Here is a 10,460-nt window from a genome sequence, read left to right on the forward strand (position 1 = left end):
GTCCTAGGGCTCAGTTCTTCCAGGAGAGAGAATTAGAGGAAGCATACTTCAATTCACACAGGACACCAGATAAGACAGGAGATTTACACCAGATATAACAGACTAACCCCATTCTAGGYCMATGTGTCCAATTTGGCCTGATGGTGGAACAGTGGGCCCACAGCTTGAATCCCAGCGTTGCTGCTTGCAACTTTAATTGTTCGTCATCTCCTCCTCCTTCTCCTCTCCAGAGCGTGACCCCACCCTGCTGTATCGTATGAAAACCACCCCCTTCACCTGGATGGAGACTCTCATCATATCCTGGGTCATTGGTCAGTCTGACATCATATCCTGCTGCTATAATATAATTTCCTGGCTACTAACTCCCTCCCTCTATCCTTCGCGCCCTCCATCCTTCGCTCCTTCGCGCCCTCCGTCCTTCGCTCCCTCCGTCCTTCGCTCCCTCCGTCTTTCGCTCCCTCCGTCCTTCGCTCCCTCCGTCCTTCGCTCCTTCGCTCCCTCCGTCCTTCGCTCCTTCGCGCCCTCCGTCCTTCGCTCCCTCCGTCCTTCGCTCCCTCCGTCCTTCGCTCCCTCTGTCTTTCGCTCCCCCTGTCCTTCGCTCCCCCCGTCCTTCGCTCCCTCCGTCCTTCGCTCCCTCCGTCCTTCGCTCCCTCTGTCCTTCGCTCCCTCTGTCCTTCGCTCCCTCTTTCTCCCAGCTATAGGTACAGTGCCTTCAGAAAGTAATCTCACCCATTGACTTTTTCCACATTTCGTTGTTACAGCCTAAATAAAAAAATATTAAATGTTTTGTGTCACAATACGTCATCATGTCAAAGTGAAATTATGCTTTTAATTTTCTTTACTAATTTATAAAAAATGAAAAGCTGAAATGTCTTCAGTCAAGAAGGATTCAACCCCTTTGTTACAGGTGGCAATTCAGTTGCCGGAGAGGAAGGAAACCTCTCAAGGATTTCAGTATGAGGCCAATGGCTGTAATAAAAGAGAACTGAGGCTGGATAAACAACAGTGTAGTTACTCCAAATATTTGTATAATATTTTTGTTCACACTGAATGAAAGATAAAATGTAACGACACATTTTCCCCTTTTTGGCCCCCTTCGACCCCCCTCCAAACACATTTAAAAAGAAAGGGAAGTCATTGAGTTACATGTCAGAAAACAAAATGATACAACGTTACTTCAATACAAGCAAAAACATAATAGCCTAACAATTTCAGGTGATTAGGTGATTTTGTAGGCCTATATAGCAATAATCTTAATTGGTGGGGGTGAGTCCAAGAGTACTAATCAGGAGGAAGTGTTTGGAGCTGTTCAAAATAGGATATTATCGGGTCCCAGAGGGAATAAAATGAGTTGGTTGACGCTCAAATGGTATACTTAATATCTTCTAATTTTAGGAACAGCATCAGATCTTTGAGCCAATGAGGGTTAAGGAGGATCGATCTCCAATCCAATAAAATCCTTCTGCGGGCCYACAGGAAGCCACGTTTGAAGACTCAGCCTTTCTTTCTGGTGATGGAGAGACGTAGTATTGTTGTCCTAATCCCAGAATGGTGTTGATCAGCTGTGGTTAAATTTTTCATTGTTTATTTAACAAGTCTCTCACCGTTGCCGCTTGCTATAGACCACCTTCTGCCTCCAGCTGTGCCCTGGACTCCATATGTGAATTGATTGTCCCCCATCTATCTTCAGAGCTCGTGCTGTTAGGTGACCTAAACTGGGACATGCTTAACACCCCGGCCATCCTACAGTCTAAGCTTGATGCCCTCAATCTCACACAAATMATCAATGAACCTACAGGTACAACCCCAAATCCGTAAACACAGGCACCCTCATAGATATCATCCTAACCAACCTGCCCTCCAAATACACCTCTGCTGTCTTCAACCAGGATCTCAGAGATCACTGCCTCATTGCTTGCGTCCGTAGTGGGTCTGCGGTCAAACGACCACCCCTCATCCCTGTCAAACGCTCCCTACAACACTTCAGCGGGCAGGCCTTTCTAATCGACCTGGCCCGGGTATCCTGGAAGGATACTGACCTCATGCCGTCAGTAGAAGATGCCTGGTTATTCTTTAAAAGTGCTTTCTCACAATCTTAAATAAGCATGCCCAACTCAAAAAATGTAGAACCAGGAACAGATATAGCCCGTGATTCACTCCAGACCTGACTGCTCTTGACCAGCACAAAAACATCCTGTGGCGTACGGCATTAGCATCGAATAGCCACCGCGATATGCAACTTTTCAGGGAAGTTAGGAACCAATATACACAGGCAGTTTGAAAAGCTAGCCTTTGCTTTCCTAACACAAATTTGCATCCTGCAGCACAAACACCAACAAGTTCTGGGACACTGTAAAGTCCATGGAGAATAAAAGCACCTCCTCCCAGCTGCCCACTGCACTGAGGCTAGGAAACACTGTCACCACTGATAAATCTACGATCATTGAGAATTTTAAAAAGCATTTTTCTACGGCTGCCCATGCTTTCCACCTGTATACCCCAACCCTGGTCAACAGCCCTGCACCCCCCACAGCAACTTGCCCAAACCTCCCCCATTTCTCCTTCACCCAAATCCAGATAGCTGATGTTCTGAAAGAGCTGCAAAATCTAGACCCCTACAAATCAGCAGGGCTAGACAATCTGGACCCTCTCTTTCTAAAATGATCAGCCGAAATTGTTGCAACCCCTATTACTAGCCTGTTCAACCTCTCTTTCGTATCATCTGAGATCCCCAAAGATTAGAAAGCTGCTGCGGTCATCCCCCTCTTCGAAGAGGGAGACACTCTAGACCCAAACTTCTACAGACCTATATCTATCCTACTCTGTCTTTCTAAGGTCTTCCGTACCTTCCACCGTACCTTCTCCGCTATGCAATCTGGTTTCAGAGCTGGTCATGGGTGACGCTTAGCCATGCTCAAGGTGCTAAACGATATCATAACCACAATCGATGAGACAATACTGTGCAGCTGTATTCATCGACCTGGCCAAGGCTTTTGACTCTGTCAATCACCACATTCTTATCGGCAGATTCAACAGCCTTGGTTTCTCAAATGACTGCCTCGCCTGGTTCACCAACTACTTCTCAGACAGAGTTCAGTGTGTCAAATGGAGGGCCTGTTGTCCGGACCTCTGGCAGTCTCTATGGGGGTGTCACAGGGTTCAATTCTCGGGCCCGGCCGGCTCTCTTCTTCTGGCATACATCATATGATGTTGCTTCTGCTGCTTGGTTGAATCTCTTAGATACCTCTTCGCAGACGACACCATTCTGTATACTTCTGGCCCTTCTTTGGACACGGTGTTAACTTCTCTAGGATAGGGGCAGCAAGATTGGATTGAAAAAAGCCATACCCAAATTCAACTGCCAGCTAACTCATCCCCAAGAAATAAGATATGCATATTATTAGTAATTTGGATAGAAAACACTCTGAAGTTTCTAAAAACTGTTTTGAATATGTCTGTGAGTATAACAGAACTTTATTTAGCAGGCGAAAACCAGAAGGACAAACCATTCAGATCTTTTTTTTTGAGGTCACTCTCTTTCAATGGTTTTTCATTGGGAATACAGATTTCTAATTGACCTTCTTGCAGTTCCTACCGCTCCACTGGATGTCACAGTCTTTAGAAATTGGTTGAGGGTTTTCCTTTGTGTAAGAAGAAGAACGGACATTTGATCAGGGTCACTTGTTTGTTCCTGTTTGTTAGAGGCGCATGACCAGAAGACTAGCTACAGTTTGTTTTAATCCTGTATTGAACACAGATCATCCGTCTTCAATTTGATCGATTATTTACGTAAAAAAATACCTAAAGTTGTATTACAAAAGTAGTTTTGAAATGTTTTGGCAAAGTTTACAGGTACACTTTTGAGATATTTTGTAGTCAAGTTTCACAAGTTGAACCCGGTGTTTTTCTGGATCAAACACGCAAATAAATGGACATTTATGGATATATACGACGGAATTACGATAGAACAAAAGGACCATTTGTTGATGTTTATGGACATATTGGAGTGCCAAAACAGAAAGCTGCTCAAAGGTAAGGCATGGATATATTTTTATTTCTGCGTTTGTGTGCGCCTGCAGGGTTGAAATATGCTTCTCTGTCTTTGTTTACTATTGTGCTATCCTCAGATAAATAGCATCGTTTTCTTTCGCGAAAAGCCTATTTGAATTCTGACATGTTGGCTGGATTCACAAACCATGTAGCTTTAATTTGGTATCTTTTCACGTGTGATTTAATGAAGTTGATTTTTTAGTAATTTATTGAATATGGCCTCTGCATTTTTACTCTTTTGGCCTGTGGGACGTTAGCATCCCAGAGAAGTTAACTAACCTCCAGAGAGCTTTCAATACAATACAACTCTCCTTCCGTGGCCTCCAACTGCTCTAAATGCAAGTAAAACTAATGATGCTCTTCAACCGATCGCTGCCCGCACCGCCGCCCGCCCAGCCAATCACTACTCTGGACGTTCTGACAACTACAAATCCCTAGGTGGTCTGGTTAGACTGTAAACTCTCCTTCCAGACTCACATTAAGCATCTCCAATCCAAATTAATCTAGAATCGCTTCCTATTTCGAGCAAAGCATCCTTCACTCATGCTGCCAAACATACCCTCATTTAAAACTGACCATCCTGCCGATCCTCGACTTCGGCGATGTCATTACAAAAATAGCCTCAACACCTACTCAAGCAAATGGATGCAGTTTTATCACAGTTGCATAGTTTTGTCACCAAAGCCCCATATACTACCCACTACAGCACCTGTATGCTCTCGTTGGCTGGCCCTCGCTTCATATTCGTCGCCAACCCACTGGCTCAGGTCATCTAAGTCTTTGCTGTAAAGCCCCGCCTTATGCCAGCTCACTGGTCACCATAGCAGCACCCACCCGTAGCACGCGCTCCAGCAGGTATATTTTACTGGTCACCTCCAAAGCCAATTCTTCCTTTGCCGTCTTTCCTTCAGTTCTCTTGCTGCCAATACTGGAACGAACTGCAAAAATCACTGTAAGCTGGAGATTCATATCTCCCTCACTAACTTTAAGCACCAGCTATCAGAGCAGCTCACAGATCACCGCACCTGTACATAGCCCATCAGTAAATAGCCATCCAACTACCTCATCCCCATACTGATATTTTTTTCTTTCTCCTTGCACCCCAGTATCTCTACTTGACATTCATCTTCTGCACATCTATCACTCCAGTGTTTAAATTGCTAAATTGTAATTATTTCGCCACTATGGCTATTTATTGTCTTACCTCCCTAATCTTACTCTTGCACACACTGTATATAGCCTTTTTTTCTATTGTGTTATTGACTGTATGTTTGTTTTTCCATGTGTAACTCTGTGTTGTTGTTTGTGTCACAGCTGCTTTTCTTTATCTTGGCCAGGTTGCAGTTGTAACTGAGAACTTGTTCTCACTGGCTACCTGGTTAAATAAAGGTGAAATAAATAAATTTAAATAAATAAAAAAATTAAGAAGAGAGAAATAGGAAATGATTTACCTTTAAGTGTGTTTCCCAAAGTGTGATGGAGAAATCGAATCTGTTTATTTGTCTAATAAAGCAAATTTGCATTCGATAGAACGGTGCAGAATGAGTTGTTTGAAGTAAAGATGAGGTTAAGTTCTCCAGATCTAACCCTAACTACCCAACCTCAAACCCTAACCCTGACCCTAACTGACCTTATAGCTAAATGGAGGTTGAGTGACAGAGGAACATGTCACTAACAACAATGGCGGAGATTCTACTTTCTTAACAGAGGGAGAAGGGCTTTTACCAAAAAAAGTGTTATATTCTGGATAGGCCGTGAAAAGAGAGAACCAGACCCATAAAAACAGAGTGTGAGAGAACCAGACACATAAAACAAAACAGAGGTGTGAAGGAGAACCAGGACACCGTAACAAAAACAGAGGTGTTAAAGAGAACCAGACACATACAAAACAGAGGTGTGAAAGAGACCGACACATACAAAACAGAGGTGGAAAGGACGTAAAGATGAAAGAGAACCAGACACCATACAAAAACAGAGGTGTAAAGAAACCAGACACTAACAAAAAGAGGTGAAAGAGAACCAACACCATAACAAAACAAGGTGTAAAGACCAACATACAAAACAGAGTGTGAAAGAGACCAGACACATAACAAAACAGTGTGAAAGAGAACCAGACACCATAAAAAAACAAGGTGTGAAAGAAACCAGACACCGTAACAAAACAGAGGTGTAAAGAGAACCAGACACCTAACAAAACAGAGGTGTAAAGAGAAGAGAACAACACCAGGGGCGCTGCTCAGTCACCTTTTCTGTAGTCCACAATCTCTTTATTTTGTCTCGCTCACGTTGAGGGAGAGGTTGTTATCCTGGCACCACACGGCCAGGTCTCTGACCTCCTCCTATAGGCTGTCTCATCGTTGTATAGGTGATCAGGACAATCAATGTGTGTGCGTCGGCAAACTTTAATGATGGTGTTGGAGTCGTGCTGGCCATGCAATCATGGGTGAACAGGAGTACAGGAGGGGACTGACACGCCACCCCTGAGGGCCCCCGTGTGAGGATCAGTGTGGGCAGATGTGTTGCTACCCTTACCACCTGGGGCGGCGCCCGTAGCAAGTCCTCAGGATCCAGTTGCAGAGGGAGGTGTTAGTCCAGGGTCCTTAGCTTAGTGATGAGCTTTGAGGGCCACTATAGTGTTTGAACGCTGAGCTGTAGTCAATGAATAGCATTCTCACGTAGGGTTCTCTTTACCAGGTAGGAAAGAAGCAGTGTGGAGTGCAATAATAGAGATTGCCATATCTGTGGATCTGTTGGGCGTATGCAAATTGGAGCGCGTTCTAGGGTTCTGGATAATTGGTGTTATGTTGGCCATGACCAGCTTTCAAAGCATTCATGGCTCAGACGTGAGTGCTACGCGGTCGGTAGCTTTTAATTAACGTCATTTAGGCAGGTTACCTTTGGTGTTCCTGGGCCAAAGACTATGGTGGTCTGCTTGAAATATGTTGGTATTACAGACTTGGTCAGGGACAGGTTGAAAATGTCAGTGAAGACACTTGCCAGTTGGTCAGCGCATGCTCGGACTACACGTCCTGGTAATCCGTCTGGTCCTGTGGCCTTGTGAATGTTGACCTGTTTAAAGGTCTTACTCACAACGGCTACGGAGAGCGTGATCACACAGTCATCCGGAACATGCTCTCATGCATGTTTCAGTGTTGCTTGCCTCGAAGCAYGCATAMAAGTTATTTTGCTCGTCTGGTAGGCCCGTGTCACTGGGCAGCTGGTAGCTGTGCTTCCCTTTGTAGTCCATAATAGTTTGCATGCCCTGCCACATCCGACAAGAGTCGGAGCTGGTTTAGTACTATTCAATCTTATTCCTGAATTGACGCTTTGCCTGTTTGATGGTTCATCGGAGGGCATAGCGGGATTTCTTATAAGCATCTGGGTTAGAGTCCCGCTCCTTGAAAGCGGCAGCTCTASCCTTTATCTCAGTGCGGATTTTGCCTGTAATCCATGGCTTCTGATTGGGGTATGTACGTACGGTCACTGCCATCGATACACTTACTGATGAAGCCAGGGACTAATGTGTTGTATTCCTCAATGCCATCGGAAGAATCCCAGAACATATTCCAGTCTGTGCTAGCATAACAGTCCTGTAGCTTAGCATCTGCGTCATCTGACCACTTCCTTATTGGAGCGAGTCCCTGGTACTCCCTGGTTTAGTTTTTGCTCGTAAGCAGGAATCAGGAGGATAGAGTTTTGATCAGATTTGCCAAATGGAGGGCGAGGGAGAGCGTTGTATGCGTCTCTGTGTGAGGAGTAAAGGTGGTCTAGAGTTTTTTTTCCCTCTGGTTGCACATTTAACATGCTGGTAGAAATGAGCATTTAAGTATCCCTTAAACATAAAAAACCCACGTTGGATATTTAACATGTGTTACTAGTGCCAGCTACGTACATGGATACAGGTCATGTTCAGTCGATTCTAGATGTAGCTAGCTAGGTAGTTGTCCATATGTCAAAGTATATCTCAGCTAGCTAACTGCTAGAAATGGAGGAGAAGTGCTTAACTAAATCCACCGCCACATTCAAATAGCCCAGTCAGTGCTTGAGCACTGGTTTTGTTGTGCGTAGCTAGCCATGCTAGCAAGTCAGCCGAATGTCCCTGTTGTCTGAAATCTTCTCAGCCAAGTATAGACGTAGTGAAGACGTCACTCGGTGCTCCTGGAGNAGACGTAGTGAAGACGTCACTCGGTGCTCCTGGAGATGAGCCATGTAGAAATACATCTCAAAGTAAATGTAGCTAGCTAGCCAGATAGTAAACAGTCAAGTGTCTCCAGCCAGCTCCCGTTTGAGTGTGACGTATTAGTTGCCATTAGTCTCAGTCAAATATAACAAAACAATAAGTCTGTGCTCCTGGAATGAGAAGATAAAACATTGCTTTCATGTGAAAAGTAATATCCAAGTGGATGTCATGAAAATCAGTCCGTTGTCAGCCAGCAAATACTAGCAAATTAGCCAGCCAGCCATATATTCCTCCAGCCCGACTGCTAGCCTTCCTCGATCAGCTTRACCCTATGCGCATAGAAGACGGGGAGGGTGTAGGAGCTGAAACTTGATCCCCTTCTTGTTGAGACCGGTTTTGATGTCCTTGAATTCAGCTCGTTTCTTCACAAGGTTGGCACTCCAGGTCCGGGTAGAAGCATATATCTTGGCCACAGAATTTTGGTTCACGCTCCCTTGCCCAGCACATTGCACGTTCCTTGTCTTGGTAATAATGAAAGCGGGCTATGATTAACCTAGGTTGCTCTTGGGTTTAGGGGGATCTGTGCCCTCGGTCGAGCTCTGGCGGCTTGTCCAAGACACCTTTACCCATCACTTCCACCAGCATGTTGGAGACAAATTTCACAGGGTTGACTCCAGTCTTAATTCTCTCCATGACGCCAACAATCGGATGTTTTCCCTTCTGGCATAATTCTCCAGCGAATCTACCTTGGAAAGTAGAGCTGTGTTGGCTGTTTCCATATGAGAGACAGCTCAGCAATCCGCTCGGTGTTGTCAATGGAGAAACCTGCTAGTGTAGTGAGGCATCGCCCAAACGTGTTGACTGTTTCGCAAAAGGCGTCAATGGAAGTTTTGGAGAGGTGTAAGCGAAGTGCTGAGGAGACAAGCCATATCCTCTTTTAGGCTACTTCTTTGTTTTGCTACCTCAGCTACAAGCGTGGTCATAGACAAGGCCTCCGACTCTGCAGGGCAGCCATTTTCAGTAGTTGGTTCGGCCTTCGACGATGTGTTGGTCGTAGCAGTTCTCTTTGGGTTGGTCTTGCWCATGGTACCATAAAAAGTGATTAAAAGAATATAACAAACTGATACATCAACATAAAAACTTAKAGCGGCGTGTAAAAACTTTWAAATAAATGTTTAATTGGGTACCTTTCTCAAACACGTCTTCTTACATCGCCTGACCGGAAATCTACCATTACTACACAATACTAACTGAAATGTCAAAGTGAAAAGAAGGAAACTCGTACAGAACAGAATAAAACTATCCCAAAATATGCATCCTGTTTGCAAAAAGGCACTAAAGTAAAACTGCAAAACATGTGGCAAAGAAATTAACTTTGTCTGAATACAAGGTGTTATGTTGGGGCAAATCCAACATCACTGAGTACCACTTTTCATATTTTCAAGCATGGTGGTGGCTGCATCATGTTAGGGGTATGCTTGTCATTGGCAAGGACTAGGGAGTTTTTTTGGATAAAAAAACAGAATAGAGCTAAGCACAGGCAAAAATCCAGGAAAGTTGTTTCAGTCTGCTTTCCAACAGTCACTGGGAGGCAAATTCACCTTTCAGCAGGAAACGAGCTTACCAAGATGACATTGAATGTTCCTGAGTGACCTAGTTACAGTTTTGACTTAAATCGTCTTGAAAATCTATGCAAGACTTGAAAATGGCTGTCTAGTAATGATCAACAACCAACTTGACAGAGCTTGAAGAATTTTACAAAGAAATATCTGCAAATATTGTACAATCCAGGTGTGAAAAGCTCTTAGAGAGTTACCCAGAAAGATTCACAGCTGTAAACCTGGCCAAGGTGATTCTAACATGTATTGACTCAGGGGTGTGAATACTTACGTAAATTACACATCTCTTCATTTAATTTTCAATCAATTAGCAAACATTTCTAAAAACATGTTTTCACTTTGTCATTATGGTGTACTGTAATCTATTTAATCTACATTGAATTCAGGCTGTAACACAACTAAATGTAAAGTAAGTCCAGTGGAATAATCTGAACTGGGGTGAAAGGAGCATCTATGAACTACTTTATCCCTCCCTCAGGTATGATTTGGGCGGAGGTAAAGGAGATCTGGTCCCAGGGAGCGGGAGAATACCTCTTAGAACCCTGGAACTTCCTGGACTTCGGAATGTTGGCCATCTTCCTGGCGTCCTTCAGTTCCCGCTCTCTGCTATA

At 44.3% G+C, this 10,460-nt stretch overlaps 1 pseudogene; it reads left to right on the forward strand.

The window, feature by feature from the left end:
• Positions 1-10,460, forward strand: part of LOC112073897 (short transient receptor potential channel 6-like) — a 46,881-nt pseudogene that overhangs the window by 23,448 nt on the left and 12,973 nt on the right.

This window comes from Salvelinus sp. IW2-2015, unplaced genomic scaffold (assembly GCF_002910315.2).
Source record: "Salvelinus sp. IW2-2015 unplaced genomic scaffold, ASM291031v2 Un_scaffold2412, whole genome shotgun sequence".
NCBI classification, from domain to species: domain Eukaryota; kingdom Metazoa; phylum Chordata; class Actinopteri; order Salmoniformes; family Salmonidae; genus Salvelinus; species Salvelinus sp. IW2-2015.